This window comes from Musca domestica, unplaced genomic scaffold (assembly GCF_030504385.1).
Source record: "Musca domestica strain aabys unplaced genomic scaffold, Musca_domestica.polishedcontigs.V.1.1 17, whole genome shotgun sequence".
Taxonomy (NCBI): Eukaryota; Metazoa; Arthropoda; class Insecta; order Diptera; family Muscidae; genus Musca; species Musca domestica.
Genome location: NW_026712230.1, coordinates 14,301,566 through 14,321,211, shown reverse-complemented (window position 1 = coordinate 14,321,211; position 19,646 = coordinate 14,301,566). Strand labels below are relative to the sequence as shown.

General features: G+C 35.2%; 1 protein-coding gene across 2 annotated transcripts in view; it reads left to right on the top strand.

Annotated features, from left to right (window-relative positions):
- The first annotated feature begins 2,244 nt into the window (after positions 1-2,244).
- Positions 2,245-19,646, top strand: part of LOC101887337 (protein N-terminal asparagine amidohydrolase) — a 147,131-nt gene continuing 129,729 nt past the window's right edge. The window contains exon 1 of one of the 2 annotated variants that reach the window (XM_059120597.1): positions 2,245-2,484. The gene's annotated coding sequence lies outside the window, so the exon portion shown is untranslated. Of the gene's footprint in view, positions 2,490-19,646 lie in introns of both variants that reach the window. The other variant, XM_059120598.1, reaches the window with a different exon arrangement.

Here is a 19,646-nt window from a genome sequence, read left to right as displayed (position 1 = left end):
AAAAAATGTTTACTTATGAACCCATTTTTTCAGGAAGCATATTAGTAACCCTGGCCTATATTTGTATATAATTTTTATAATTTTTTTACCCCGTAAAAAAATCGTTGCAATTTAGTTGTCAATTGGCGGCAACGGGTGCGTTTAGGGTGGTTACTTGAAATAACATTTGACCATCTCATAATGCAGCAGCATAAAACATTATTTAACAACCAAAAACAAAAAAAAAACACCATAAACCCTTCCATGTGTAACGACGTTGACAACTCTGTATCACTGAAGCGCAAATAATTATGAATGAAACCATAGAAAAATACACAAATGTTTAAAGGGGGAAACTCCGTGGTAACGCTTGTGATCAAGTTCACAACTCAATGAAGGTTGTAGTTATGATTACCACAACGCATACCTTCATGGTTCATCCACGGGTTCAGAGATGAACGTTTGCTAAACACTAATTTCAGCGAAAGTTGAAAAAACTCTGACACGCATGACATTGGCTGGCGGGTGGGGCAGTAGGATAACCTTTGTGGTGGTTTGCTTTTTCCAATCATGCATGATAACTAAAATTAATATGAAAAGTATTATATTGAGGCAGGTGTTTTTTTTTTTTTTTTTTTTTTTTTTTTGGGAGGCTGCATCACTATTTAAAGTGATTTTATTATTAGAATAGAATATAGGAAGACAGAATACACATGTGTATATAGAAAATCTCGTCACTATATCGCAAACATCCAGATGCTCATCTCTGTACAGAAGACTCCCAATAGGAATTCCATATTTTTAAAAACTTAGAAAAAGATTGTCTGTACCAAAAGCCCCCAGACATCCAGAGAACATTTTAAATGTCCTGCATGCATAACAGATTTTCAGAAAGCACTAATGAGTAATTCAAAAATCATTTAACATTATAAGTCTTAAATATGGAACATACATGTTAAAAGCTGTAATTCGGCCGGGCGGAACTTTGAATACCCTCCACCGTTATGAAACGAATTTGGCAATTTAAAAAAAGAGAAAACCGTAATAAGTTCTGTTAAAATCTTAAAAAACCGAATGTAGCCGTCATATTAGGGTTTCAAATGCGAAACTTAAAAAAAAATCGGTGAATAATGTAGCTAAAATCATCAAAATACCGAATATAGGAAGGTACCATTATATGAGGGATATACAAAAACGTGGATCTGCACAGACAATTTTCTGTCATAGGCTGTAATATCCGTTACGAACTTCAAGTACCACATTTGAAAGAATTCCGGTGAATTATGTCGCCAAAGTCATCAAAATACCGAATATCGGGAGGTGCCGTTATATGGGGACTATGCGATGACTTAGAACTGCACAGACAATTTTCTGTCTTAGGCAGTAGTATCCATTACGAACATCAAATACCAAATTTGAAACATTTCCGGTGAATAATGTCGCTTAAATCATCAAAATACCGAAAATATGGAGATACCAATTTACAATACCAATTTTTAATACCAGAAGTCCTGCAGACATAATATACATTTGAGTAAAATTTTATCAATCAACTTCATTTCATTCGGAAACTAGAGTGATTTACACAGACGGACGGACATCGCTAAATGGGAATAGAATTTTATGCTGATCAAGAATATATATACTTTGTGGGGATTAAAATGTATATTTCGAGGTGTTACAAACGGAATGACAAACTTAATATACCCTCCATACTATGGTGGAGGGTATAAAAATCCCATTAGTTGTACGTCCAATAACTGACATCGTAAAACTCAAATTTAAGTTTCCATGTCAATTAGCCTTAGTTTAAAAACTGGCTAATGTTTAAATCATGCACAGCGCCATCTTTTGGATTGTATATATCATTGTTATTGCAGTGAACGTCATTATCGACAGTCATTTGTTGTACTCACTAAACACAGCTACCGTTGATAGCAAAGCCAATAACCCGCTGCAATGTCATCATTCCTCATGGATTAAATATTTCTTTGGTGTTATCAATCCGTTTTGAATGCAGCAGAATCTTGCGTTGTTGGATTTTTTATTTTGATTCTCAACATTCATCGGATGTTCCCTTTCGCACCTTCTTTCATGTGTTTCGTGCTATCTGGCAACTCTCTTGAAACACTTCCAATTGTCTCAATACGGTAACTCTTCTATATCAGCAGAATCTTGTGCTGTTGGTCGTTTTGTTTTGATTCTCAACATTTATCGTAAGTTTTCCTTCGCTCCATCTTTCTTTTGTTTATTTTGTTTTTTGTTCAAGAAAAGAAAACACTAAAAAAATAACAAAAAAATCCAAAAATAAGCATATTTTAATCAAATTAAAAGAGAAAAGAAGTTTAACGGAACAAGTGTTTTGTTGTTATTTTTGTTCTAAAGAAAATCCAATTGAAATTGTGCTGTGACAATTGAAAATTTAGTGTGAATTTAAGAGAAAATTAATTAAATCGACGGATCTGCTGTTTGGGGCTGGCTGTTTACAAAGGAATTTACATCGTTGTAAGGTCAGTTGTAAGTTTCCCAACCAAAAAGACTAAAATGTTAATATTTTTATTTGTTTTTTTTAGGTTAGTATTCGATGCGTGTCAACAATATTACCATGGAAATGATGGAAATGCTCTCTAATACAGTACCGGAGTACCGGTAACAATAATAATTTGAAAAGCATTTTTGGGTAGGAATGTAAAACAGACAACGCAATGGTGTGACAACAAATCAAGAAATATGTTGACCATATTGCCCAATGTAAAAAATCCTATGGAAAAGAATAGCTCAGTAACCACCAGAAAGGAATATACAAAAGACGGACAAGACCGACTATTTGATACTTTACACAATCTATTTTAACCGAGCCTTCCCTCATAAATGTACTTCTATATTGTGGACTTTTTACAGTGTATCTTAGGTCCAGTTTATATCTGTCGGAAGAAAAACACCAATTCCTTATTTTTTACCCTCCACAATAGTATGGAGTATATATTAAGTTTGTCATTCCGTTTGTAACACCTAGAAATATACATTTCTATGTCGATTTAGCGATGTCCGTCCGTCCGTCCGTCTGTGGAAATCGCTCTAGCTTCCAACAAAATGAAGTGTATGTTACATATAGCCCAATATAACGGTACCTCTCGATAATCGGTACTTTGATGATTTTAGCGACATTATTCACCGAAATTGTTTCAAATTTGGTATTTGAAGTTCGTCATGGGAACTACATCCTAAGACTGAAAATTGTCTGTGCAGGTTCACGTCTTCGTATATCCCCCATATAGCGGTACCTCCCGATATTCGGTATTTTGATGATATTAGCGACATTATTCACCGAAATTGTTTCAAATTTGGTATTTGAAGTTCGTCATGGGCACTACAGCCTATGACAGAGAATTGTCTGTGCAGGCCTACGTCTTCGTATAGACCCGATATTCGATATTTTGATGATTTTAGCAACATTACTCAACGGAATTTTCAAATTTTGTATTTGAAGTACGTAAAGGATACTACAGCCTACGAAAGAAGATTTTCTGTTTTGGTATAGCTCCCATATTATGGTACCTCCCTATATTCGGTATTTTGATGATTTTAGCTACATTATTCACCGAATTTTTGTTTTAAGTTTCGCATTTGAATATTGTAATGGCTTATGACAAAAGTTGCCTATGCAGGTACACGTCGTCGTATAGACCCTAACATAACGGCTACATTCGGTATTTTTAAGATTTTAACAGATTTTTTTATCTTATTTTATTTTTTTTAATTGCCAGATTCCTCCCACATGGCGGAGGGTATTCAAATTCGGTCCCGCCAAACTTACAGCTTTTTTACTAGTTTATTTATTGTTTTTCTGTAATAGAAATCAACAATATAAAAAACTCACATATAATTGGCGTGTTTCTTTCTCATTCCTTCGAAACCCCTTACTCTGAATCAATTTCCACAACATTTTGCAGATGTCTGTTTATGATCTCTTGCACCAAAATATGTAATTATTGAAAACGTTTAAATATAGAATCCAATGAAACATAAGTAGAGGAGCCTAGACTTTAATACTAGCCAAAACTTCATCATAGAATGAAAATCTTATATTAGTTGGACAACCGTTGCGTGTTTCGTACGTACTTTTAATTGAATGTGTGAGAACAATGTATGAGAGCTTATTTAAACCTAAACCGATTTCGAACAAAGTTGGTAGGTAGAAATGTTATACAATTTCCATTAAATTTGGATATCATGATCATTATTTCAATAGAACGCTTATTGCAACGTTGAGTGACCTTGAACTTTAAATCGTAAAAAACTGAAATAAAAATCGCGAAATGAAGATCATTTCCAAACATTGTAAGAATTTTGTTGCAAAAAAGCCTAAGTGTTTTTCTGAGTGAACAATATATAGACACTTATATTGACATTTTTAAGGCTAACGCCTGGTTGTAACAAATCCGATGAATATATATACCTTACACCATTTAGTAATAAGGGTTTATGTCTTTGTACATTTGTTTGTAACATTGAGAAGGAAGCGAGATAGACCCATATGTACTTTATGTCCGTCTGTCTATGAATTTTTATGAACAAAATTTATTATCCGATTGAGATTAAATTTTCCCAACAATATTTGTTTGGTCCAAGTACGAACCCTGTTGAAATTGGTGATAATCGGATCAGATTTAGATATAGATCCCATATGTCTTCAACCGATTTCTGATAATTGAGCACCAAATGGCCAATATATGTCCAAATGGATTTTGGCACATCCAACCGAATTCAGTGTAGAAACAAGTATATAAAATATGATGAAAATTGGTTCAGATATAGCTATAGCACCCATATACATGGTTCATCCGAATTAGTGTTTAAGTCCCTCACATTTGCAATATGCATTCGACAACAATGATATTGGGTACCAGATATCTTATAGAGAAATACATTTGCCAAATTTCATCAAGATCGGTTCAGATTTGGATATAGCTCCCAAACATATCTTCAACCGATTTCGGGGTAATTGTGCACTAATTGGTTATACCTTCCACCTTGAAAAAGAGCATATATTAACTTTGTCATTTCGTTTGTAACATCCATAAATATTCGTCGTAGACCCCATTAAGTATTTATATTCATAATGAACAAAAATTCTAAGACGAGCTAACGGTGGAACTTCAAAAGTTGGCAGAAAAATATGTATTGTGTATATAGTAGGTTGGTTCGGTCCACGTTTTGTTATAGCTGCAATATAAGGGTACCTCCCGATGTTCGGAATTTTGATGATATTCGCCAAATTTTTTCACGGATTTGTAAATTTGTATTTGTAGGTCATACTGGGTTCTGCTGGTGAAAAATTGTATGTATAGGTCCACTTTTTTGTATAGCCCCCACAAAATTGTACCTCCAGATATTCAGTATTTTGATGATTTTTGCCAAATTTTTCCACGGTTTTATCTAAAAACGTGTATTTGTAGTTCGTAATGGGTTCCAGTCTGGGCGGCCGAATATTGAATATTTAGGAACGATACCCACCGACATTCGGTATTTTGATAATCCTAGTCACAATTACCCACGAAATTGTTCCAAATTTGGCATTTAAGAAGATTTGGTAGATGACAAACCTTGAAGTATAAATTTGTCTATGGAGTTTTCCGTTTTGGTATGACCTCTATACAACGGCCTCACCTCTCTCCTTTTTGAAAAGCTTAACAGCATTATCCTAACGGTCTTACTGGTATTTGTAGTTGAAAGTGGAACACGTTTGAATTCAGATACTTTATATAAAAATGTTTTCTTTACCCAATGGTAGAAGGTATTAAAAGTTCAGCCCGGCTTAACTTAATGTTTTTACTTGTTTATTTTTGCCTATATTAGAGTACGTTTGAAAATTGAACATTCATTCCATTACATCTATTTTTCTGGTACCTCCCCTACAAAAGTTCAGCAATATTCAAAAACAAAAACATAAAAATCTCATAACTGATAAAGTATACAAATAGAAGTGAAGTGGTATAGAAATAAAAACTCCCTTAAAGTGGGAAATCAATGGCCAATTTTTTTTAATATATCGATCTAGTCTTTTTGGTACCTTCCCCAAAAAAAACTTTGAATTTTTGAAAATCGTATACAAAGCTCGATCTTCACTAAATTTGACAGAGACATTTTAATCTTTTATACCAGAAAGATCATTGTTGTGGAATGTATATTACGCTTGTGACTTTAAACCCCAAATCGGATAAAACATATATATGGGAGCTATAGCTATATCGGAACCGATTTACAACAAATTTAAAGTACTGGTTTCTAGGTTGAATTCAGTCGTAACTGAAAAAATGCATTCCAAAAACCTGAAATCGGTTGTAGATATATGCGAGCTATATCCAAATCTGAACCGATCTTGATAAAATTTGGCAGATGTATTTCCAATATCTATATGATATCTGGTACCAGATATCATTGCTGTCAAATGCATATTACGAATGTGAGGGACTTAAAGCCCCAAATCTGATGAAACATGTATGTATATGGGAGCTATAGCTATATCTGAACCGATTTTATCCAAATTTAATGTACTTGCTTCTAGATTGAATTCGGTGTGGTGTGCCAAAATGTAGGTCATTTGGACTTATATTGGTCATTTGGTACACAATTAACGCGAAATCGGTTGAAGATATATAGGAGCTATATGTAAATCTGATCCGATTATCGCCAATTTCAATAGGGTTCGTCCTTGGGCCAAACAAATATTATTTGGAAAATTTCAGCTCAATCGGATAAAAAATCCGACCTGTATTTTGTTCACAAGTATACATGGACTGACGTACTGACATGCATAAATCAACTCAGAAAGTGATTCTTTGAAGATTGAAGTATCTATGGGCCTATCTCGCTTCCTTTTCCATGTTACAAACAAATGCACAAAGACATAATGCCATAACCACTATGAGGAGTGGGGTATAAAAATTAACAACATTTAGCGTAAATTTCGGTCTTAACAATTTTGACATTTTAATGGATAGGGCCTGGATTTGGTAGACTCCAATTCGTACGAAGGGGAATCGTCCTGTATCCAGTACGTATATAGATTTACCGTAATTTTAAAGCCAAGTCCATATATAAGGTTAACAAAACTATAAGTGTTCAAAAGCTAAGGAGATGTTGTTTTCGAAGTCGATTCCAATTCGTTTTCAAAGACATTGAAAAAAAATAATGAAAAAAATTCTTGATTCTAAATATCTCATTGCATGACACTTTTGTTTCGGTCCAAGAAAATAGGTCATTGAAGGAATTGAGTTGTAAAGGTGAAATGTTTCACAAAAATATTCCTCATCCGCTTTGATTCGTACCATTAATCACTTTCATCCGATATACAAACCCATGTCCCGCCATACCTCCAAATTTCGACTAAAATGTCCACCACCCAAAAATTGTGGTCACAGTGTTACTAATGTTCCATAAATACGTTTTAAATTTCAATTTTCCATTTTTTAAAATAATAATCAATTAGAGAGCTGAATGCCATTAACAGTGACTCACCACACATTACCAACACCACATTGACGAGGGTTAGAAGGGGGTAATGGTCATTCACCGGACATCCAACACACGCTTGTCAATAGAAGTGTTAATTATAAGGGTACTTAGAAGAAGATTTTCCATCGACAAACGGGTGTTAACAATGCCCATTCAGACACTTTTATTAATTTATTAATTACACCCAGCAAGAATTACAATTAAAAATCTCTTGTTAACATGGAAAAAGAGAGAAAAAGGTCGAACTGGACGAGGGGAGGGAGGGAAAGTCGATTCAATGTCTGCCACTCAAATTTAATTCATATTAACTTTGTTTCGTTTTTCCACAGTGATCATCCCCATTCAAAAGTCATAGAAATTAAAAGACATTTGATGGAAATTTCATGGTGGTTAAACATTGTGGTTAGTAGCAAACCAAGCGATCTCGTGAAGTGTTCTTAGGAATGTAATAGATCATTGTTGTTTTGAGATGGTATGGTATTTTTCCTTTACTTAGGTTAGAGGACGTGGAAATAGAATACATTTTTTGTTACTCCACTCGAAGACATTTAGATCATGAAGAAGATTAGCGAATATTAAAAAAAATAAATAAATAAACTGTCGTGTAAAAAAGAAAATAAATTATATACGAACAAGTAAAAAGCAGAATAAGTAATACCCTCCACCATTTGGAAGGTAAATTTCAAAAAACTTCCGGAAACTACCACTTAAATTAAGACTATTGTATGGAGACTATACCCATTACGAACTTCAAATGCCAAATTTGAAACAATTCCGGTATATGGGGAATATACGAAAACGTGAACCTACATACGATTTTTTTCTCACAGGCTGTAGTACCCATTACGAAGTTAAAATTCGAAATTTGTTACAATTCCGCTGAACAATGTCGCACAAATCATAAAAACACCGTGTATTGGGAGGTACCATCATATAGGGCTATACGAAACGTGGACCTGCATACAAAAACTTTCGTCATAGACTGTAGCACCAATACAAATTTCAAATACGAAATTTTAAATAATTCCAGTAAATAATGTCGCTAAGATCATGAAAATACCGAATATCGGGAGGTACCGTTATATGGGGGCTATATGAAGACGTTAACATGCATACAAATTTTTGTCATAGGCTGTAGTACGAACTTTAATTATGAACTTTGAAATAATCCTGGTAAATACTGCCGCTAAAGTCATGAAAATACCAAATATCGGGAGGTAAGGTTATATGGGGGCTATACGAAAACATACTTTTAGGGTCTTTCATAAATATTTCGAGAAGTTACAAACGTAATGACAAAGCTAATATAACCTCCATAGAATGGTGGAGGGCATAAAAAGGATGCCAGACCAACGGGTGATGTTTCAAATATTCTGCAAATTTCAGTTTATTAAAAGTCCCTATTGACCTATTTAAAAACTTGAGCCCTGAGTTCCTAAATCATTTGAAAATTTAAGAGATGTATCCCTTCATTATATGTTCAAATTTTTATACTCTCAGTCATATGGCAAGAGAAATAATGGTTTCAGACCTTTTGTCTCTTTGGACTAAATCCGTTTCAGGACATTTGGAGTCGATCTAGCGATGTTCGTCCGTCTGTCTGTCTGGCTGGTGCGCAAGATAATTCTCCAAGGGAGTATCCTATTTGGGCCAAACTTGGTACATCGTAATACTGTAGTCAAACTTAAATCGAGTTCGGAGATGGGCAATATCGGTCCACTCCTTCTGGTACATACCGCACAAAAGGTCAAAATTTTTAAAGAAAAACGAGTAAAGAAATTCTTAACGTCGGGCGGGGCCGACTTTATGATACCCTACACCACTTTGTTCTTATGGGAGAATTCAATCATACACGCTATGATTATAATTATAATTTAATGTTCAAAGGACTTAATATGCCGAAGCATTTTTATCTTTTAAATTCGGACTTGTATTTGATATATATGGGAGCTATATCCGATCTCGATAAAATTTGGCAAAGATATTTCTGAGCTGTATTTGATATAATTCCCTGAATATCGTTGTTACGGAGTGCATATTACGGCTGTGGAGGACAAATACAACAAATTGGATGAACAATATATATGGGAGCTACAGCTATATCTGAACCGATCTTCACCAAAGTTGGCATACTAGCTTCTAGACCCAATTCGGTCATATGTGCGAAATTCCATCCAATTTGGACAAATATTAGTCGTTTGGTGCACAATAAAAAGTAAACCGTACGAAGTTATATATGGGAGCTATATCCAAATCTGAACCGATCTCGATAAAATTTAGCAAATGTATTTCTGAGCTGTATTTGATATATTTCCCCAAATATTGTTGTTACAGAGTGCATATTACGGCTGTGGAGGACAAAAATAACAAATCGGATGAACGATATATATGGGAGCTATAGCTATATCTAAACGGAATTTGGCATACTTATTTTCAGGCATAATTTGGTTGTATGTGCGAATTTCCATACAATTCGGGCTGATATTACACATTTGGTGCGCAATAAAAGACAGACAGACAGACGGACGGACGGACTTGCATAAATCGAGTCAGAATGTGATTCTATGTAGATCATCAAAAGGAACTATGGGTCTATCTCGTTCCCTTTTGCCTGTTACAAACCAATGCACAAATACATAATATCCTGACCACCTTGTGGTGTAGAGTATAAATAGTTTAGTGCACAGAAAGAGAAAGGATAATCCGATTTTGATCCATCTTTGCGAATCCTAATATTTGAATCAGTGCTAGGTCAGGTGCGATAATAGACAATATTGGTCCACTCCATTAAGGACCTTCCCCACAAAGGATCAAATTTTTGAATTATTGTAACTCTTATAAAATGTGACATAAGAGTTCGATTGTCTTCAAATTTCGCACATCTGTATATTATTATTAACCCAAACTGCAGCCAACTTCAGACTGCTGTCATTTCTAAGCCACTCGTCCCGCTGATATTAAAATTATTCCAGTGACAGCTCATTATATTGTTTACAAGCTTACAAAAGCATTTGAGAATTTTCCAGAAAAAGTTATTCGTGATGGAATTCAATTGTGATAGTGTGATTTCTTTATATTTGGCTGGAAAAGCACTCCAGCATTTAAATGTGAATTAATCTTTTGTGTCTCGAAAAATGGCTCATGAGCTGAATATATCGCAATTTTCCATTCGACAAACATTGAAAAATGAGCTCGGGGTAAAACCATGGAGATTCCAAAAAGTGCAAGAACTTACACCGCAACAGGAAGAAAATAGACTCAAAAGAGCTAAATAGTTGCTTGACTTGCACAGTGGTCGCTGTCATTGACCAAAATTCAAAAAATGAAAATCAGATATTTATTTTCAAATGTGTACACATGAACTCTTAAGAGGTTAAGCTTTTTAGAAAACATAATAATCTTGGCTTCATTCTAACGGGACACTTCGAAAAGAGCATCAAAAAAGAGAAAATGTAGTTAGTTGCTTTTTTCACTGGGATTAGCGAAAAAGTGGAGTAAAAATAGAACTGTATTACAAAATTAAATACATTTTAAAATGACAAATCTTGGCATAATTATTAAAAGGCAAGGTATTGACTTATTTTTAGTGCAGTAATTTGTGTGTTTAGTAGTTGTGTATAATATAGACGATGTAAGTGTTCTGAGTTGTCTTTAAGATTAATTTTGAAAATAAAATTGGATTTCAGTTAAAGTTTTAATTGTTTTCCCCCCTGAATCCTCCAATATGATTTTTTTCACGCCATTAGTAATGGTCCTAAGATTCTAGAAGTGCTAATTTAACTTTCAGATTTTGTCAGATTTGTATGTTATGCCCAATATACTGAAGTCACTTCGCGCCAATTTTGTCAGTTCTATAGCACCATAGAAATAGTGACATAGAATATGTTTTTGTTGTTTGGGATCGATAAGGATATAATTGAGGGGTATTCAATAATGTTGCCTGCATTATCTTCTGGGTATAATATTAATGTCGAAAAATTTAAGGCCCTTGCACTGGAAACGGCTAAAGAGTTAACAAATAGATTTCCATGGCACTATCTTCCACCCGCAGCTCATAAAATTTTAATACATGCACCCGACATTATAAATTTGTCATTGTATCGATTGGAGAATTATAGGAGGTGGCCGTGGGGTCTAGAAACAGAGATATAAGAAAATTTTCGACTAAATCATACCCGAAAAAATTCTCGTGTTTCAACAAACACAGATCTTATTAACTGTCTTCTTCTGAGCTCTGACCCTGACCCTTTTATAACGGGACAGCGAACGTTACCAAACAATAAAAAATATGTTATTAAAATCTGCATTTGATGTACTTGAATAACACTGAAATTTATAAATATCCATTAGTAACTTTGATTTAATTTTATATTGAATTGTTTATTTTGTTTACAAAAAAATGTCTATTTTGTTTATAAAAAAAATAATAAAATTTGGAATTGATTTGTATAAAAAACTTCTATTTTTGGAGGTACCTTTACAGGGGGACTCTACCTGAAGGCGGGCCGTTCCAAATAATTTTCAGTAAGACTATTTTCCGCTCGTATTAATGGACCTTGGCATCAGAAAAAATGCCGAATATTATCGCGAAAATATTCTGGAGGGTGTATTAAAGACTTTGGCAGACAAACTCTTGGCCGCAGACCTTGGACATTTCAACAGGACTCAGCACCATCGCACTCAGCACGCGTCACCCAGTTTCGTCGCTTCATTTCCACCGCAAATCTCCAGATACCATTCCTTTTTATTATTGTGTCTGAAGTATTTTGGAAAAAATACCAAAGTGTCGATCACCTCAAGCTAGCGCTTCGCCGGGAATGGACCAAAATACCGTAGAGCAACATTCGGGCAGCGTGTGATGGTTTAATTGGCCATTTGAAGGCCATAATTCGTGCCAAAGGTGACCAATTCGAACAAATCTACATTTATATCTAAAATTTTACAAATTATGGCGTTTGACTTTGTTGCAGTTTTTTGATCTCACTCTGTATTTAAATAATCGAACATTGGCTGAGGGTATACATCCGTCGCAAAAACCGACTGATGCATTTTAACTTGTTTAAAATAAATTCAATCATTAAACGGTATTTGTTCGATAGCATGATTGGTGCTACAGGCCAAGCAAAAAATATAATAAATTTTCAACAATTTAGTTTTTATTAATTTTTATTATGATGGCCTCGAAGGGATTGTTCATAATTTTGTATATTTTTATTTTAAATTTGTGGTTTAGAGGAAACCTTTACTCCTACAACAAAGTACATCGTAATTGCTTTGTGGTTTATTTCCAACATTATATCTTCCATGAAATTATTCTATTAAGGGAAATTTATTTTTATTATAGAAACACGTTTTCCAATCCTAAGTAAATAAACTTTTGTTTGGCCAAGAAAAATTATTATTATTATATTTTGTAACCATAAAAAGAAGAAGAAAAAGTCGACGGCGAAAAATAATAATCCTTTTTACAAAACAAACATTGTAATCTCTGTCTTCGTCTATTGCCTCAATTGGTCAATAATTTAGTTGGAGTTGTTAAGCTTTGATCGAAGATATTTTGTGACCAATTTCCTTCTAAAGCCATCCCAAACAAAGTTTTAACGAAGTCAAAAACTGGTTGTAACCAATGTCTGATCACATCTAACACCCGATACATTTAATGAATTTTTTCGGCGCTGACCGACAAAATTGGCAAAAACTAAAACTTATTATTGTTGTGTCTGGTCGTCACCACTGCATTGGTGTGGTGGTAGGATCGACTCGGCTCATCGTAATTGGTTTGAAGCGTTTGCAGCACAACCTCACCCCTTATTTTAGGTAGAAGTTTGAAAGAATGCTTTCTATACTCACATACAACGGAGGGTATATTAAAATTTGGCATTCCGTATTTATATTGAAATCTACAAATATTCGTCGGAGAACGCCGAAAGGATATATATAGTCGATATCAGCATGAAATTAGTAGTCAATTTAATTATAGCCTACCTGTCTGTTTGTAGAAAAAAATAGTAGTTAGAGTTCTTAGTAGGTTCTACTTCCTGTGACATATTCTATTTAAGTCCAAGTGACCTTCCGACATGCAAATTTTTCAAATTTGCTATTTTAAAGTTGTAACGTGAGTCTTTCGTCGGCTGGTGAGGAAATTATAGTCGCAACCATACATCGGGAAACTAGTGTTGATATTCAGTTTCCTGACGGTTTGTATATACAGGGTGAAATAAAAAAACTGCAACAAAATCAAACGCCATTAGTTTTAAATTTTTTTTAAATTTTATTGAATGAAAGCAAATAATCGGAAAAAGCATACAATTTTTGAATAAGTTTAGATTTGTTCGAATTTGTCACCTTTAACACGAATTATGACCTTCTATCGGCCAATGAAGCCGTCACACGCTGCCCGAATGTTGCTCTGCGGTATTTTGTCCCATTCCGGCGAAGCGCTTGCATGAGGTGATCCACTCTTTGGTATTTTTTAGGGCCAATCTTGCTTTCCAACGGATTGGTATCCGGAGGAACCTCTTTTTGTAACCATTCTTGGGTTGCGCGTGCTGAGTGCGATGGTGCTGTGTCTGTTGGAATGTCCAAGGTCTGTGGCCCTCCAGAATATTTTCGCGATAATATTCAGCATTTATTTTGATGCAACGGTCGATTAACTCGAGCGGAGAGTGACCATCGGCTGTTATGGCGGACAACCCCATCACCATGGCCGACGCTTGAGTTCTGGTGGCCAACCGAAGGTTCACATTTTCAACTGACCTCTTTGGCAAGTAAACACGATCATTTTGTTTGATTACAAACTGCTGGACAAAGAATGTTTTCTCAACGAAGAAAACCAAGCAAAGCAACTCTTTAGCTCTTTTGAGTCGATTTTCTTTCTGTTGCGGTGTAAGTTCTTGCACTTTTTGGAATTTCAATGGCTTTACCCCGTGCTCATTTTTCAATATTTGCCGAATGGAATATTGCAATATGTTCACCACACGAGCCATTTTTCGGCCACTGCGACGCGGGTTTCGATCAAGTTGCTTCTTTACTTTTAAAACTTCTAGTTTTTCTTTTCTTCCGTCCACTTCCCTGACGTTGCTTCTGGACTGGACCATGGACCAAAATTCAGGTCATTTCGACTATATTGCCATTTGGTGCACAATAAACCTGATATCGGATAGAGTTATGTATGGGAGCTAAATCCAAATTGATTCGGTCTCAGAATATTTGAGAGAGCTAATTCTGTGCTGTATATAATATCTGGTACCAAATATTTTTTTTTTTTTTTTTTTGGTGGAGTGCATATTATGCATGTGAGGGACTTAAAACCCCAAATCGGATGAAAGATATATATGGAAGCTATAGCTTTATCTGAACCGATTTTCACCAAATTGGATGTACTTGCATCTGTGCTGAATTCCTTCGGAAGTGCCAAAATTTAGTTCATTTGGGCTGATATTAGCCATTTGGGGCACAATAAACCTGATTTCGGATAATGATATGTGTGGAAGCTATATCTAAATTTGTACCGATTCTCACCAATTTCATCTCAATCGGATAAAAAATGCGACCTGCATTTTTTTTCACAAAAATTCATAAACAGACGGATGGACGGACTGGCATGCCGAAATCGACTCGGGAAGTGACTTCAATTTTTTCGCCAAATTTTCGACTTTTGTGGGAGAGGTACCAGAAGAATTGGACCGATATTTCTTATCTCCGAACAAGAGCTGACTTCGAGAGTTATTTTGCGCAAAAACATCAAATGATGTATATATATATCCTCTGTGGCCATAAGTCTGAGGCTATAAACATAATGTTTGGTTGTGTTGTTGTACGTTGTACGTGTTCGCCCTGAAAACCTATTTGTATTTATTTTGAAAGTCATTAAAAATCATTCAATTCCTTTAGAGTACTGTCTTCCATTGAATTCCTCCTTTTTGTCTTTTTCTCTTTTCTTTTTTCTTTCATTGTTTGGCCTATAAAAATACTAAGCTTTAAGTTGGTTTTGTTTTCTCTTAGACCAATACTACTCCCCCAAATTGGCAACAATGTGCGTGAGATATGCATTATTTATCTTTAAAAGATTTTTCTTTGTTGCCTTCTCATTTTTTGAGGGGCAATTTCGATATTTTCCACCAGACACGAATTGAAATTTCTCTACTGAGTTTCGTTCAGCTAAAAAAAAAATCTTCCTGGTTTCAATAAGACGAAATAATAGAGTATCATCAATTGCCTCATCAAATGGGGAATGAGTATCAATATCAGGCACTCTTCCTCCGCCATCATCAACAGCATCATCACCATTACACTGTGAAACAAAAAAAAAAAAAAAAAACAATAATTACAAGAAAAACTCAGTAGACTATAAAGGTATAGCTAGAAGAGGAGATAGAAGCCGCATGTGGCTAAATTTATTTTCTCGATATATTTTAGAAAATATTTTCTCGATATATAATAAAAAAATACTTCTCTTGTTTGGTAACATATAAGTTTTCTGAGACTTATAGCAAAATGTCAACACATACAATAATTATGTGGAATATTTTGCCTTCTAATCTTGTCTAAGGAGAGTTTTTAACACTTTTTGGATGACTCGGTTAAAGGCCAAACAAATCACCAAATTTTAGAATAAGTTTAGATTTGTTCGAATTGGTCACCTTTGGCACGAATTATGGCCTTCAAACGGCCAATGAAACCGTCACAATCTGCCCGAATGTTGCTCTGCGGTATTTTGGCCCATTCCCGACGAAGCGCTTCTTTGATGTGATCGACACTTTGGTATTTTTTAGTCCAACGGATTGGTATCCGGAGATTTTGGTGGCCATTGTACGCTGGACATGAAGCGATGAACTTCACTTTATAACCATTCTTGGGTGACGCGTGCTGAGTGCGATGGCACTGAGTCCTGTTGGAATGTCCAAATTCTGCGGCATGCCCAAGGCTTTTATACACCCTAGAAGAATATTTTCGCGATAATATTCGGCAATTATTCTGATGCCATGGTCGATTAATACGAGCGGAGAGCGACCATCGGCTGTTATGGCGGACCACACCATCACCATGGCCGACGCTTGAGTTCTGGTGACCAACTGAAGGTGCACATTTTCAGCTGGCCTCTTTGGCAAGTAAACACGATCATTTTGTTTGTTTACAAACTGTTGTACAACGAATGTTTTCGGCAAACTCGGCAGTTCACCACTTTCGGCCAAGCGAAGCAACTCTTTAGCTATTTTTAGTCTATTTTCTTTCTGTTATTGTGTAAGTTCTTGCACTTTTTAGAATTTCAATGGCTTTACCCCAAGCTCATTTTTCAATATTTGTGATATGTTCAGCTCACGAGCCATTTTCGGACACTGCGATGCGGGTTTCGATCAAGTCGCGTCTTTACTTTTCGAACCATTTCTGCTGATGTTGCTGTTTTCCACTTCCTTGACGTCGGGCTACGCTACCAGTATCACGGTAACGAACGATGGTACGAGACACAAAAGATTTATTCACATTTAAATGCTGGAGTGTGGTTTTCCAGCCAAATATAAGAAATCACACTATCACGCTTGAATTCCATCACCCATAACTTTTTTCGGGAAAATACTCACCAAAATGCTTTTGTACGCTTGTAAACATTATAATGAGCTGTCACTGGAAAAAATTAAAAGCTGTCAGACGAGTGACTTTAAAAAGACAGCAGCCTGAAGATGGTTGCAGTTTTTTCATCTCACTCTGTATATAAAACCTTGAAAGTCTGAAAGTTTAGTACGATATATGAAATTTTGGCTAACAAATTTTGTCAAACTGAACAAATTGTGCATTTTAAATATTTTAAAGACCTACGCCGAACTGTAGGAACTAATCTACAATGTTAAGGCGGACTTTTCGTTGACGAAGTAGCCGGCACTTGCTAGTTAGTAACATTGTCGAAGACACCATTTTTCCAAAGAATCGTATTGCGAAAATTTCGAAAATGTGCCCCCTCTGCTTAGGTTGCTTTGTAAGATATTGGGTTTTATGTCATTTTGTTGGACAGTGTTATGAAGATCATCTACTCCAAAGGTGGCTCTAAAGACACATGGCTGCTGGCTAGTTATTGGCAATTGAACGACCAACTTTGTTGCTGTTATTTTGGGTTATTGCCGGAGAAAGATTTTGGAAAATGTTTGCAAAAATTTATGAAATTTCCTTCTATTGTTTAATGGCCAAATCTAGCATTTCATTTTGTTTCTCATTTTTTACCTTGTTAATTTATACTATCATGAATTTTGCCATAAAGATATTGAGCATTTTAATGAAATATTTTCGATTACTTCCTTTCCCCTTTTTATCTCTTATTGGGCAATAGCATGTTTATCTCTGAGTTGCCTTGTGACCGAATAACAAACAACGGAACTGAAGAATTTTAACGACATCATTTTGAATGACTTTACAAGAGGAACTTTTGTTGGCTGGGCATCGGCAAGGGTTAGCGGTGATGGTGGTGATGAAGATGACGACGTCGATGACCACTGCACAACTGTTAGTTGGGAACTGTGTCGCATTTACGTTATTTTATTTTTTGTATATCTTTGCTTTAATTAATGTTTTTTTTTTTGGGTCCATTTTTTCCCACACACATAGGTGCCCATTTGCCGTCACACACATATTTGCATGCTTTGTTATGTATCCTGTTCATGTTCTGATAGAGTGGAGTGGAGTGTTGGTTCCCTTCTTTTTCTTCTGTTTTGAAATGCATTTCCTTTTCTTTGTGCGACGGCGAGGAAAAGTAGTGATTATTTATTCACTAAATAGCGATTAAACCCATCATTCGCATGTTAATTTATGCAAAACCCGTTAATGAAATTCATTTGTATCGATTTCCCCTATTTTGGTGCCTGTCAGTTTTGAAAAAGACGAGGGTGCCATTAATAGATGAGGTAACTTTTTATGAGGCATTCTGATTGGAAATTTTGAGCCAAAGAAAAGGTAGTAATATTTATTTTTTCAAGTGTCCTTAACAATTTTGTTTCTTAAACAAACTCAGTAATATTTTGAACAAAGAAAATTATCTTATTTTTTTAAAGAACGCGGAATATTTACAAATATTTTTTTCAAGCATTTCAAGGAAGGTCGATCTTTTTTAAAAAAAATGTATGCAAGAATTTGTGGATTCATATATAGAAAAAAAGTCTTCCTAAAGAAGACCTTTGGGAGGTTATCTAACAACAGAAGACCTGAAGAAGATCTTATAACTATGAAGAACCTGAAAAAGTTCTACCATCCATAGAAGATCTGGAGTATGTCTCATGTCCATGGAAACCAGGAGAAGACCTTACAAAACTGGAGAACAAGACAGTCTTTAATCCATAGACAACCAGCTGTAATTATTTTATCAAACCTAACCAAGGCCTGCTGAAGGTATTTTTTCGTAAAGGTTCTGGAGAAAGTCTTCTAAACATAAATGACTTGCAGAAGGAGATATATCTATAGAAGAGCTGGACGAAATCTTCTACCTATTCATAGAAGCTCTGTTTATGGAATTCTATCTAGAGAATATCTGGAGTACTTCTTTTATCTATAGAAAACTTGCACAAAATTGTCTATTATAAAAAACCTGCAAAGGGTTTTCCATCCATAGAAGATTTGCCGGTATCGCCACCTTTATAAGATACCTCTAAATGGTTTTCTCTCCACAGAAGTCCTAGAAAAAAGCTTTTATCCGTCAAAGAACTGTAATAGGCCTTGTAGCCATAAAAAACCTGAAGAAGGTGTTTTATCCATTGAAATCTGGTGCAGATCTTCCCATAGAAGACCTGAAGAAGGTTTTCAATCCATGGTAGACTAGAATAAGGTCTTTTCTCAGTGGAATACCTAGAGGGGTCTAAAATCCGCAGAAGTCTTTCTATTTACAAGATACCTGGGAGGGGGCTAGCACTTAAAATAGACCTTCAGATCCATATCCATATAAGAACTCCCAAGTTTTTTATACCCTCCCCTATAGAATGGAAAGTATATTAAGTTTTTCATTCATATTTGATATTTGAAGTTCGTAATGGATACTATAGCCTATGACAGAAAATTTTCCGTGCAAGTCCACGTCTTCGTACAGCCCCCATATAGCGGCACCTCCCGATGATCGGTTTTTTTTGGTGATTTTAGCGATATTTTTCACCGGAATTGTTTCAAATTCGGTA